Source organism: Lissotriton vulgaris, chromosome 7 (genome assembly GCF_964263255.1).
Source record: "Lissotriton vulgaris chromosome 7, aLisVul1.2, whole genome shotgun sequence".
Taxonomy (NCBI): domain Eukaryota; kingdom Metazoa; phylum Chordata; class Amphibia; order Caudata; family Salamandridae; genus Lissotriton; species Lissotriton vulgaris.
The window spans coordinates 251,149,141-251,163,412 of NC_141695.1; the positions used below are offsets into that span (position 1 = coordinate 251,149,141).

Here is a 14,272-nt window from a genome sequence, read left to right on the forward strand (position 1 = left end):
AGAGCGTGACAGGTATGACAACTCGGTAAAAAATTTTTTTAAAAAAGAAACTTTCATGCAATCACGGAAGTATCCCCTTATGACAAATGGGTACATATTTCCCACACAGGATTCTGAGAAAAGACAACCCTCCGTCCCCCAGACCCTTTTTGGCCACAAAATCGCTCCACTAAAGGTATGAATCTTTCAATTTATCCCTGGTTTGTAAATAATATGCAGGGTGGTATTACATACCCAAGAGACCACATGTCAAATAAAGACAACACCTTTTTTCTCAGGTTGGTGCTGTCATTTAAGTTACCCTGGTTGTGTCCTGAATAGAGGATTTGGTCCATTTGTAGAAACTTACACAGGCCAACCACATACCAATACTCAGGTACTTTTAATTCCATTCAAACGGTTTTTCTTTTTTAGAAGAGGCCATTTGGTAGCACTAAAACGGTTTGTTTTTTACATTCCAACAGAAGAATAACAAGAGCCCTGATGATAGTTTTGAAACTCCATGCCCAAACTTGAAACGCGTCGGCAACCCAGCAAGAGCTAATTATATACATTGAATGTGTATCAAAAAAACATATCTGCCTCACGCCTTTTGCTCTTGTATTGAATTGGCTCTTTTCACATATTTTTGATGTGTTTCATTTGTCTGTGTTTTAGTTATAATTGTCTTACCGTAATGTTTATGGTTCAGCACTGAATCATTTGTGGGATGTAACACTTGAAATCTTCTTTTCACATAGTTTGTAAGTGTCATTGTGTTAATGTAGGTAATTGTCAATAATTGTGTATGTTGTACTCTTTTTCTGCCAAACAAAAATGTTTTTGAAATAATCATTTAAAGAAAAGGTATAAATAAATATACCGGACCAAATTTAACGTCTATGTTCATTTGGTCCCCAATTTGAAGTGATTGAGTGAGAGGGCACAGTTTGTTGGTTTGAATTATATAGGGTCCAGCCCTCCCTCAGCCCCGCCAAGGACCTATCTCCTTTTGTGTGCTGAAAAGATCGGAGAGGCAGAGGTCTCTACCCATAAGTTTGTGAAATCCATTTTGATAGTAAATGAAGTATAACTATTGGGATGCTACTGTACATACTACGAAACGACTTTGATGAATCATGCCTCCAGATCTAATGTGATCCTTGAATAACTGTAAAAAGTTTATTTCTGAGCATGTTTTTTTCTGTATGAATGGGTGATGCAGAATAAAACATTGCCCAGTCCTCACTATTTCAGTGAAGAACCCCAAGGTATCCAAAATAACTGTTGCTATATGACTTTAATGGATGCCTTCAAAATTGAATATATCGTAATTGCAAATCATAAAAAGAAGTCCCAAATCCAAGGTGATGCTAGTCAGTTGAGCACGCAGGAAAAAAGTAATGTGGCATCTTGAAACAGAGTGCCTAGAAGCAGTAAAAAGAATACAAGGACCTAGGGGTGTTTCTATATGACAAGGGTCAGGCCAAACATTAGCTCCTAGCCATCACAAACAAATACAACTCCCTAATCGCTGCTTTCAGCACCCTGCACCAGAAACTGAAAGGCCAAACACTCGATCCTCTCCCGCAAGTCACGGTGGAGAAACTCTTGCCAGCTTTAACCCACAAAATTAAGGTCCTTTTCAGCCGTCATTCAGCCCTCTTGGGCAAACTCCAAACAAAAGTTTACCACTTTGTGTTAAACTTAGCCTTGAGTTCCTATCCAAGTCAAATCTGACTGGAATTAAGCCTAATGAGGCATTCCATAGGTGACAGGGGGCAACTGTCAAATGGGCCTTTAAACTAAAACAGTAGGAGCTCAATTAGTTAACATCCTGTGGAGTGGAAATGACAACTCGAGCTGCAGCAAGCACAGCAACAGCCTTTAAGAACACGTGGGTCAATCCTTAGTCAACTCGCACCTAGGGAACCTCTGGGCCTCACTACTGTCATGCAATGCTGTTTAAAAAAAACAAAACTAGTTAACTCTGCAATGTCCTCAATTTCTCTTCTACAAGATAAAGAAGAGCTCACAAAAAGAAGTCATGCATTGATGGTCATAAATGGCAACTCAAAAGTAAAGCAAGCATCATACCTAGCTTGCACATTTCAGCTTCATCTGGAGCTTAAGCTGCAGCGGCAGAGCCTGTCACATGTAGTGTTGCTAATTTTGGAAGGTGCTATGTCTCCCACTGTGTGAGAGGTGACCTGGTTGGAACCCCTCTGAACGTGCTATATTGTTGGCTGGCCTGGCATAGGCTGAGCCAGCCTAATCAGGGTTAATAAATAGCCTAGGGCTCCGGGTTGGTCACAGTTGTAAGCTGGCTTTATTGCTAGCAATTTGTAGGCCCTGGCCCGGGACATTATACTGGCGACAAGGTGGTCCTGTAGCCCAGCTGCACCACCCCTGACCTACTGTTGCCGCAGCAGTCACTGGTGATCCAGGCACACCCCATCAGCATGGCTGGAGACTTCAGCATCGATGCGCGGTGTCAGTTTAGATCCACTGTGCGCTCTTCAAGCATGTCTCTCTCCCGGCCCTCGTGGTGCATGCCTGTTCCCAACTTCGCTGGCGCATGGCTGGGCCTGAATACGACCCCACGTGGCGCTGCTGCGCTCCGGGTGACCCTGCGCATTCCACAACAGCACGCACCACTGTCTGCAAGCATGCGGTGAGCAATGTGCCTGCCCCCTCCTGCTGCCTCACAGTCAGCCTGGTCCACTTCGCACACCCTACACTGAGGTCAGAAAGGACGGCGCTGCATCGCCTGTGGAATATAGACACCGGCTATCATTGCAGCTCCATTAGTGTCCCTGCTGCCCATACTCCTCTGGTGCCAGCACCTTCCTGGATGATCTTGTTCGGCCCCCAGCTGTATGAGCCCACTCTACTCACAACCTCTTACCTGCATCAGTGTGCTCCTGTCCACCCGGCCCAGCAGCTGGGTTTGGCGCCATCCAGCCTCCAGGCCCTTTCACTGCTACGTCTCTGGGCTCAGGGGGTGACCGCACACAGCCCATCCCACATCCAGGCCCAGTGCCCAACGTCGCACACCAGTAAGTGCGCTCACTCATTCTCTCATCCGGCAGTGGTAGCATCCTGAATGCTGCTGCACCTACCTTTTCGCCAACATGGCGTCTGTCACGCCATTGGAGCGATTCACCATCACAAGCACCCGGGCCCTCCAAAGTGGCACGCTAGAAGGCGTGGGTTGAATGCCTAGAGACTTACTTTGATGCGGCAGAGATCCCACCTGCGGAAGAGTCCCATGGTCCTTCAACTGGACGGCAGAGACATTCACAAATTCCCCAAAACTGTGCTTAGGAACTACGCCTAGATGCGCTATGCCAATACAGCTCATTTCGAGACCGTTGCCAAGCCCGACTATGAACGTTTCCTTCTCTGCCAGGCGTATCAGCAGCCGGATGAGTCGGTGGATGTCCTCTATGGGTGACAGAAAGAGCTAGAGGGCACCTGCACCCTCCCAGATGAAGATGATGAAATCCGGGCCCAGTTCATCTAGGGTTGTTCATCGCCCAAACTGCGTGAACACGTCCTGCAGGAAAACAACATGGCTATGAGGGACATTCTGAAGCTGGGACGGTCCAATGAGCTGTCTAAGGCCAGGGCGGCCCACATGGATCCCAAGCCTGCCACGCCGATCAAAGAAGAACCAGTCTGCGCCATTTGCACCCACACCCTGGAGGCCAAACCAAGGTCACCAAATCTACCAAGTACTCCTCCAAGCAAAGTCCATGGAATCACCCTTGTGGGTGGTGAGGAGGCCTGTACCCCAGCGAAGGAGCCTGCCCTGCCAACGGCAAGACCTGCAGTGTGTGCAGGAAAATTAACCACTTTTCCAAAGTGTGCCGCTTGTCGCAAAGAAGAAGATCAAAGGGCCCACAAAGGCAGGAACAAGCCCTAAAACTACCCTGACAGCTCTTCTAATAGTGACTTTGATGATGATGACGCAGCCGCTGTCCATTTAGTAAGGATGCTGAACACACTAACAGCCACTCAGCAGGCCGCACCCATTTGAAAGATTGGCGAGGAAGACCACTCCATGGCTGCCCTTATCAACACTGGAGCCACCATCAACCTCATAGCGGCCAGCATCTATTTGAGCCTATCCAACACACCGGCACTCCACAACACCAATGTGCAGGTATATGCATTCGGCACCCACTCTCCGCTCCGGCTGTGTAGTGTCTTCCAGGCAGATCTCTCTCATGACGCCACAAACCAATGAGCTAAGGTCTACGTGTCGCAAGAAGGATCTACGCAGACGATTTTCAACTCATCTTCCCTATCAGTAACTCCCCAGGGTCGATCTACACTTTCCAGTCCACCATGCTGTTCATTAGTCAGTGGATGAACAGCAATCATCTTAAGCTCGATATGGACAAGACAGAGTTAGTTCTTACTGGTGGCATCATTAAGAATCCCGGAGACCCTTCACTTCTGGCCCAGGGAATTAGGCCAACCTCCCATGCCATCGAATTTGGCCAAGAGCCTGGGGGTCACCATCAGCTAGGACCTCATGATGAAGCCTCAGATAGAGTCACTAATCTCTACCTGTTTCTTTCAAATCAGGAAAATAAAAAAGATCTGCAGGTTTCTCACCTACGAAGCTCGGATTCAGGTTACATAACAAGGATCGGATTCCTGCTCAGCTGTTGCTCAGCACAAGATCTCAACCTAATCCAATTCGCTTTCAATATACATGAACGCAACCTGGAGCACCTGCTACAGGATTTCATGCCCCTATTTGACGGGAATCGATGCCTAAAAGGCCCGGCTCTCCAGCTACATATAGACAAGTCTGTGGCCCCCATGGCCCTCAGGCACAGAAGTATTGCCTTCCACCTCTGACCAAAAGTGGAAGGGAATCTCTGTCTCTTGGAGAGTGCCGGCATAATTGAGCAGGTGCGAGGCCCTACACCGTGAGTATCCCCCATTGTTGTAGCGCAAAAAAACGAAACAGCCTGACACAGTCTGCATCTTTGTAGACATGAAAGTCCCAAACCTGGCCATCAAGCGTGAACGCCACCTTATGCCACTGTGGACGACATTATCGGCGAACTTGCAGGGTCCAAGTCGTTCTCAAAAATAGATCTTCGCTCAGGACTCCACCAAATTCCTCTGCACCCAGACTCTCCCCAATAACCACCTTCTCCACTCACGCAGGGCTCTGTCATTACACCCAACTTAACATTGGGATCTAGAGTTCAGCCGAGGTGTTCCAAAGCATCGTCAAGAACGTCCTCCATGGGCTGAAAGGAGTGCTCAACATGATGGACGACATCGTGATTCATACTCCCATTGTCTTCAATCAGTGTTCTCCCACCTCAGAGACAGTGGGCTGAAATTGCACCATGAAAAATGTGAGTTCCTGAGATGAGACATCAGTTTCTTCAGCTATAGGTTCACCGACAAAGGCATCGGGCCAGATACCCACAAGGTGAAGGATGTCCAAGAAGAACCTGCACCAACGTCAGTGTCGGGAGTTCACAGTTTCATAGGTATGGTCACATACTGCGGGCGCTTCATCAAGAACCTGTCCATCATGACCAGCCCACTCAGAGCCCTAACCAAAGCCCCCAGCCAATGGACGTCAAGTCTCAAGCAGGAAGGGGTGCTTCAGTGCACAAAAGCTGCACTATCGGCTGACACTACACTAGTGTACTTTGATCCCAGTAAAGTGTCCTAACTGGTGGTTGATGCCAGCCCCACTGGCCTAGGTGCAATCCTAGCACAATGACAAGAATGCAGGCAATGGGACCCAGTTGCCTATGCCAGCAGGACACTCACGCCCACAGAGCAAAGCCACTCACAAATCGAGAAGGAGGCAATTGCGATCCTATGGGGGTGTCACCACTTCTACATCTACCTGTATGGCCACCCCTTTACAGACGTTACTGACCACAAGCCGCTGATCCCGCTGTTTCAGGGCTCCTCATCAAGCATTCCCCCGGATATTGAAAAATGGGTTCTGCAGCTGCAGGAGTTCCAATTCACAGTGGAGAATAATCCGGCAGACTTCTTGTCAAGGCACGCCAGGCCAGTCACCCTCCCGGAAGCTGCAGTACCGGCAGCTACAGAGGACCACGTTAGGATGGTTTTAGAAAGGTCTAGGCCTCTTCGGATATCTCCGAAGGAGGTAATCGAAGCTACTAAAAATGACGACTGCCTCCTGATCACCATCCAAGCAGTCACCTCTGGTGATTGGAAGCCTCTGCAAAGCCCAATGCCACTCCGCACAGTGACGGCCCAACCCATCCTGAAGGCCTGAAAATACTATGTCCGCCACAAACTGTCTATGTGAGCTGAAGGCTGTCTCCCTAGAGGCCCACACCTCGTCCTACCAGTGAGTTTGACCCAGCAAGCCACCCTCCTTGTGTATGGAGCCCGGCAAGGGATAGTCAAATGGAAGAACCGCCTCAAGAGTAAGGTCTGGTATCCCGGCCTGGACAAACGGATAGAAACGATAGTACAATGCTGCCAGGTTTGTCTTGCAACAGGCCTACACAGCAAACTTGCACCAGTCATCACAGAAGCAGCTCCTAGTGCACTGTGGGAAAGAGTGAGTGCTGACTTCGGCAGTCTACCTGGAGTACATGCTGGTGGTGGTAGATGACTTCTTGCCATATCCTGAAGTTGGAATTGTCTCCTCAGCGTCTGCAGCTGAAGTAATCCCCAAACTTGAATAACTCATGGCGACACATGGACTCTTTGGCGAGCTCCGCACGACAATGGCCCAACATTCACCAGCATTTAACTAATAGAGTACCTGGCATCACAAAAAGTCAAACACCGCAGGATAACTCCATGATGGCCTCAGGCCAAAGGTGAAGTGGAACACCTGATGAGGACTTTAAACAAACAATCCAAATTGCCTTGGCCGACAGTCACAATATAGAACAAGCTTTGCACATATTCCTCCGAGAGTATCGACTCACTCCTCACTGCACCACCAGTATCTCCCCGAGCAGGTTGTGTTTTGGTCGGACTGTGACAGACACCATCCCACATCATCCAGCGTGGGCCAAAACACCAATCCCCCGAACCAGTCAGACTCAAAGCAGATGAAAAACAACACTGAGGCCTCACAGGCCTCGGTTAAGGGGAGCCCAATTATAGGCGATCGAGTGCTGGTAAAAGACCGCCACCTCGGAGGGAAGTTCTGGTTACCTTTTGAACTACATCCCTTGACTGTAATCTAAAAATAAATGCGCTATGGTAACTACTCAGAGGGGATATGAGAGCGTGACTGGCAACATATCCTTTTCAAGAAAGTCTCAGAGGATGATGTTGAAGAATTTCCGGTGGCTAACTTGTCAAATAATACTGTCCCAAATAGAACTCCATGCATTGGCGGTGATCTCAGAAGTCCGGCACCCTTGACAACAGAAGACCTGCATGCTACACCATCCCTTGGTGGAACCCAAGACCCGGAACCCAAAGACCCTGACATTCAGCGAGGCAGCCCGAGGTCCAGAGACAGTGGTAACCTGGCCGCATTGTCACAGACACCCTCCGGGCACAGCAGCCAAGGTTGGCATAAACTGTGGTCACACCCAAAGCCATCCCAGAAATACAAGGCCTTTATATCCTGCTGATTGTCGGCGACTGGAGAGCAGGTAGCGAACGGAAGAAACCACGGCCCCAGAAGTAAGAATGTTCCATAATTATCCCGCTGTCATGGACTGTTTTTGTGTACTGAATGTTTTCCCACTGTTTTTCATTTATTTTGTTGAAAGTTAAGTTGTTCAATTTTCTCCTGGTAAAGGAGGAATGTAGTGTTGCTAATTTTGGGAGGTGCTATGTCTCCCACTGTGCGAGGGGTGACCTGGTTGGGACCCCCTCTGGACGGTCTACATTGTAGATTGACCCAACGTACGCCGACCCATCCTAATCAGGGTTAATAAATAGCCCGGAGCTCCAGGCAAGGTCTCAGTTGTAAAAGGGCCACTAAAGTAACACTGCCTCCTTGTCTTTATTGCCAGTAATTTGTAGGCACTGGCCCAGGACTTTACATCACCTATGCGGCTCACATAAAGAGAACCTTCTGCACAAAATCTGCATCTGCACCAAAATGGCGGAGGAGAGGAGGGACCTCCTCAAACCTTCATTACAAGGCAAAGGGATCCACACATGTAGGTGGACTGTTAGATCCTGCTTATGAGCCTAATGACCCTATCCTGACCTGTCGCTTCATGAAATTGTTAAATACATTTGAACAGAAACTTCTGTAATGAATGTAATTGTGTGCTGTGAGGCAAAGCCGGTCTTCAGCCCTTAACATAATTATCTTCAGATTTGTCAGAAACCTCGGCCAGGCTGCTAGCCGGAGTGGAAACATTAACGTCTTAACCACGGGCTATCCTGGCAACCACGGGCTATCCTGGCACACTGGCGTTCTCGGATGACTCCACACAATCACTTTTTAAAGCAGCTAAATGTATGCCTTGATCTGTTGCTCTCGAGCTTTTTAGAACAAATCTGAATATCATCTACTCTTCAAGCAGCTCAGTGAACCATGGAACAGCCGGATCTCAGTTTTTAATATAATTAAAACCTCTAGAATGACCCTCACCACTCTGTAGTGAGAGGTGTAATGATGGTATTGTAATAATTAATCTCCTTGACTATATCCTCTGTCTTTCTAAAGTTCACAGCACCAAATTTCATAAGTCCCCATAAGTTCCCATGTAAATTCTTTGTCAAAACACATCCCAAACGATATCCCAATGCGCTACAGTTTAAATAAAGCTGCACCATTCATACTTGTACAGCAGGAAACAAATGAGAAAAGTACAACTCACTGCGAGGAGATATGTCATGTTACTATTTTCTATATTTGTAGTTATATAGAACTTTTTATTTATATACTCAAATTATATATCTATTGAGTTAACATATGATTCATTCTTTAAGACTTTTATATTCCTTATATATGTTGCTTGCAATATTTAAATATTTAACGTCCCTCACACCATATTTCCTCAACTGTATACCTTACTATTTATCTTTATAGTTGTAAGTGTTATATACTGGTGCATAGTATTTATCCTATATTCATTATTTTTTCGTTTTGTTTTCCATATATTCCGTATATTCATTCATATCATTCAAATTGTAAGTTATTATTAACGTTATTGTACTCATGATGCAATCTTCTCAAAATGTCAATGAAAAATTATAACACAGATAAAACGCATCCCAGATTACATCCCATTGCCCTACAGTCTGAATACAGCTGCACCGTTCATACTTGTAGAGCAGGAAACACATGAGAAAAGTACAACTCACGGTGCAGTGGGTTTGTCTTCCTCTTGGCCAGCAGCCGCTGCAGTGGTGGGTGGAAAGCGTGATGATGATGAAGGCAGCTCCTTAGTGCTTGGAGAGCTCCCCTTGTGCAAAGCGCCAGACTCTGTCCGAAGGAGGGCACTGCGTCTGGGACGGTGCAGACAGAGTCTGTAATAAAAGCAGTAGATGTGGTTTGCATGACACCTATGAAGGCATACGTAGTTAAAGAGAATAGCGCTTGTTTAGAGAGTTATGCAACAGGATATGAGAATCTAACATTATTTTATGAACTTGGCATTACGAAACCGAACACACAAATCCGGTCAGGTCAGGTCAGGTCAGGACAGGTCACAGTAGCAAATCAGACAGGGGCTAGGATTGGGAGAGGATAATGTTCACATTTTTCGAAAGGACAAATGATCTCCCATCACCCTGAGGATGAGGGGAGAGCCTTCCCTGCTTGGGCGTTGCAGCTGGAAAATTGCCAGCTTCCTGCACTGAACGTCTTCATCTTGAAGACTCCTGTCTGCAATGTGAACACCTCACTCCGTTGTCAACACGAGCACTCGTTTTAATCCTGGTCCTTCATTTGACATCTTAATGTATCTGGGTGTTTTCCTTGTTTCCTGACAAGAAACTAATTAAACTAACATGCAGTATGAATCCTTTGTAGGTTACATAGTGATTTGTAGGTTAACATTTGAGGCCAGGGAACAGTGCCACTGATGACAAGAAGTGAGGCAGACACCCTAGCCTCCAGGTGCTGCCAGGCTTGAGAGGCAAATAGAACTGAATGCTTTGGCTATTGCACACTGGTCTTCTTCTGCATCATTCAGTGACTGACAACCACTGGATGAGGTAGAAATGTCAGGCAGTCTATCTTCAAACATATGCAAGAGATGAAAAAGCCTGGTTGTAGCATTTAGGCTAGATTTGAGAGGGTACAGTGATGATTGAGGAATACTTGCTGGAATGCCAATTTCAAAGTCCAATGGGACAAATGATTAAGGTGTGGCCTAAATCCTTAAATGAGTAGGGGACAATTGTGGCTTTACAAGTTATTGAATGCACTGAAATAAAAACCTTCAAGGATATGATTTGCAATCGAACCTGAATAAGAAGGAAAGCAAGCAGATAATGCATTGCAAAATGATAGATAATGGCCCTAACACTCTGGAAGAATGGGACAGCATTAGCTTCATTTAAGTGATGTAAAAAGACAGAAGATTTTTCGCAAGGCTACTAGTGTCTTTGTAATATTCCTTAATCATACACACTCAGCAGCTATGTTCACCTAACTGACATAATCATGCATAACACTTCCAACATGTACAATACGTAGATTAGTTCATAACCCACAAGTCCAGTAGGTGCCGGTAGCAGGCCTTCTTTTAGATTAAAAAATCAATTTATGACCGCTGAGGACCTCTACTAAAATTGCTGACAGAATAGCTTGGTGTTATCGAAAAAATCACATTGCAGCACGTAATAGCGTAATTCTTAATAGAGTGGTGCAAAAAACTTGACTCATTCGAGCATCGGACCCATTGCTCAATCATTATCTCGATGTCCTGGCTAAAATGTGCCTCTGTCTCCAGTGATTAGCAACAACACGTTTGCACCAATTATGCAAGAACAAACGCTCGTCCAAATTGAGTTCATAATTGTTATGTTCCTGGAGGCTTGCCCCTGACGCCAGGAGCGTGCCGCATTGAAGTCATGTGACTTCCTATAATAAAAAGAGGTCTCGCACGCACGCACGCATTCAGATGCGCGCAGACCGAGCCACCAAGTTATTCCCAGTGTCCGACTCAGTTATTTCTAGGGCCACGTGTCAGGCCTAGTTAGCCTCAGATGCCCCGGAGTGTAGGTCCCAGATTGATACCCTTAGGGCAGTCACTCCCTCACATCTGGACACAACAATTGGCGACGAGGGTGGTTGCCGACTCCTCGCTCGGGGTGTGTGAGTGCCCTCTTTCCTGTGAGGCGGCTGCGAGCCTTGCCTGTGGCTCGTGGTGCTCGTGCCTTGCTTTCTCACACGCCCCCGCACAGTGCGCCTGGAGAGAAGATGTCCACCCCTGGAGAATCGCAGGTGAGCCGTACTGCCCAGCGTCGGCCTGCAGTGCATCGTGGCACGAGTGGCCGTGTGCCGAACCTCTCCCGCAGGGTATCCCTGTCCGGCGCCGCACCGGGCCCCGTGGCACGTGCGTGAAGCGCGCTTCGTCCCGCCTAGCCCGGCGATCGGGGAGGCGCCCAGTGTCATCTGGCAGCTCGAGTGGACGCGGCATCTGCCCGTCCCACGGCGGGCCCATCTCGTCCGTGGCAAGAGCGCCGGTCGCACGCGCTCTCCTAGACTCGCTGAGGTGCCCTACACGGCCAAGGCCTGACCTGCTTACGGGTGCCAACACCCCCGCGCACGGAGAAAGTCCTCGGCTCACTCATCCGCGCACCAGCTCTGGTGCGGCCCCGGGCGGTCTCAGGCCTGATCAAGCACGTCCTGGGCGATGGCTACCATTCCGCCCATTGAACCGTTTGTGGTGGAGGGTGCGCCCTCAACTCTCGCCCCAAAATGGAAGGAATGGGTGGACAGGCTCCTAGTCTTCTTCAAAGCCACGAAAGTCCACAAGGAGCAAAAGCGGGCCATGGTGCTCCACCTCGGCGGCAAAGACTTTCACTCCATTGCTCGGACCCTCACAGAAGCAACCCCCAAGACTCACCATACCCTGATTAATGCCCTCAATGCACACTTTGAGCTCATGGCGAACCAGGATTACGAACGTTTTGTATTCCGACAAGCACGGCAACTGCCAAAGGAATCACTGGATGCATACCACACCAGACTCAAGAAGCTGGCACTGACGTGTGGATTCCAAGATATAACGGAGGAAATCAGGGGACAAATCATACAGGGTTGCGCCTCTGCCAAACTGAGAGAGAGGATACTAGAGGAATCGGGGAAACCACTGGCCGACATCCTCACTCTCGGCCGCACGAAGGAGCTTTCCAAAGCCAGGGCGGCACACATGGAGGCCGCACTGCAAGCTACGATGAAGGTGGAACCGGTTAACAAGCTACAAGTCCAGACACCCTCCAAGTGGCACAAAAGAACAGCACCCACCCAGGAAGGGGCATCCGGACACTCATGTGGGTATTGTGGAGGTCCGCGCCACCCGGCACCGGAATGTTCAGCACGGGGCAAACGATGTTCAGAATGCGGCAAAATGAACCACTTTGAGAAAGTGTGCCGATCGAAGAGGTTCCGCAAACCCCGCCAAGCTGTACAGACCGTCGTAGAAGGAGATCCAAGCCATAGTGACATGGATGATGACGAAGAGGAGGAGCGGTCCGTGCACAAAGTGCACATGATCGGCACCGCCACTCGTCGCACCAGGACCCTTCCTCAGTGCTCCATCTAGGTAGCGGACCAGGACATCATGGCGGTAGTGGACACGGGAGCGTCCATAAATCTCATGAGTGCTTCACTCTATAAAAACATGGCCACACCTCCGATCCTCAGCATCACTCCCATCACCGTTTTTGCCTATGGACAAGACATCCCCCTCAAAATCCGGGGAAAGTTTCGAGCGGCAGTCCGCCATGGGGACAAAATCAGCAGATCAAATATCTTTGTGTCGGAAGAAGGACAAGGCATGCTACTGAGCTGCAGAACAGCCGAAGACCTGGGAGTGGTTCCATTTGCCTTTGGAGTCCACGAAGAATCGGTGCAACAACTACTTATGGACTTTCCGGACCTGTTTAAGGGCATTGGATGTTTCAAAGGTCGGGAGATACATCTACACGTAGACCCCACGGTACAGCCAGTAGCCCTGCGGCACCGTCGCATTGCATTCCATCTTCGGCCGTTAGTGGAAGAAGAGCTACACAAACTGGAAGCGGCTGGAATCATCGAGAAGGTCTCAGGCCCCACCCCCTGGGTCTCGCCCATTGTAGTCACACGGAAACCGAAGCAGCCGGGGGCGGTCTGGATCTGCGTGGATATGCGCCTTCCCAATGCCGCCATCAAGCGGGAGCGCCACATCACTCCCACGATTGATGATCTCATTGGGGAAATGGCTGGGGCCTGCTGGTTCTCAAAGCTAGATCTACGAGCGGGATACCATCAGCTGGTGCTAGACAAAGAATCAAGAAACATCACCACCTTCTCTACACACATTGGGCTTCGCAGGTACACCAGGCTCAGTTTTGGGGTCTCCAGTGCGGCAGAGGTGTTTCAAAATGTTATTCAGGAACTGATTGCTGACATACCTGGGGTAATAAATGTCAGTGATGACATAATGGTACATGCTTGCACTATTCCAGAACACAATCACCGATTGTCGCAAGTATTTCGCAGGCTCCGAAATGCGGGGCTCACACTTCATCGGGAAAAGTGCAAATTCTTGCGAACCAAAATAGGGTTTTTCGGATATGTCTTCTCGGCCGATGGTGTTCACCCAGATCCCGACAAAGTAAAGGACATCAAGGATGCACCACCACCGACGACAGTCACAGAAGTCAGGAGCTTTCTTGGCATGGTGAACTATTGCGGCCGCTTCATCAAAGATCTGGCCAACCTGACCCTTCCACTGCGGGATCTCACAAAAGACTCCATCCCGTGGGCCTGGGGACCAGAGCAGGAGAAAGCCTTCCAGGACATCAAGGCCTCCCTCTCCAGCAACACCACGCTGGCGTTCTTTGACCCCCGAAATGCCACTCTCATAGCAGTGGACGCCGGACCGGCGGGGTTGGGTGCCATGTTAATGCAAAGGTCGAGGGATGAAATAGACTGGACCCCCGTCGCCTTTGCCAGTAGATCTCACACTGACACCGAACAGAGATACTCACAAATCGAGAAGGAAGCAATTGCAATACATTGGGGGTGCCGACACTTTCACCTATATGTCTACGGCAAGCCGTTCACAGTGGTAACTGACCATAAACCGCTTGTGGCTCTATTCTCAGGGACTTCATCAAAGCCGCC

At 48.7% G+C, this 14,272-nt stretch overlaps 1 protein-coding gene across 5 annotated transcripts in view; it reads right to left on the reverse strand.

The window, feature by feature from the left end:
- The window catches only part of LOC147701314 (putative methyltransferase DDB_G0268948), a 246,938-nt gene that overhangs the window by 182,806 nt on the left and 49,860 nt on the right, over positions 1-14,272 (reverse strand). For 4 of the 5 annotated variants that reach the window (XM_086930034.1, XM_086930033.1, XM_086930037.1 and 1 more), the window contains one exon: positions 9,295-9,459. The exons of the other annotated variant lie outside the window; for it this stretch is intronic. The gene's annotated coding sequence lies outside the window, so the exon portion shown is untranslated. The remainder of the gene's footprint in view (positions 1-9,294; positions 9,460-14,272) is intronic. 5 annotated transcript variants of the gene reach the window in all.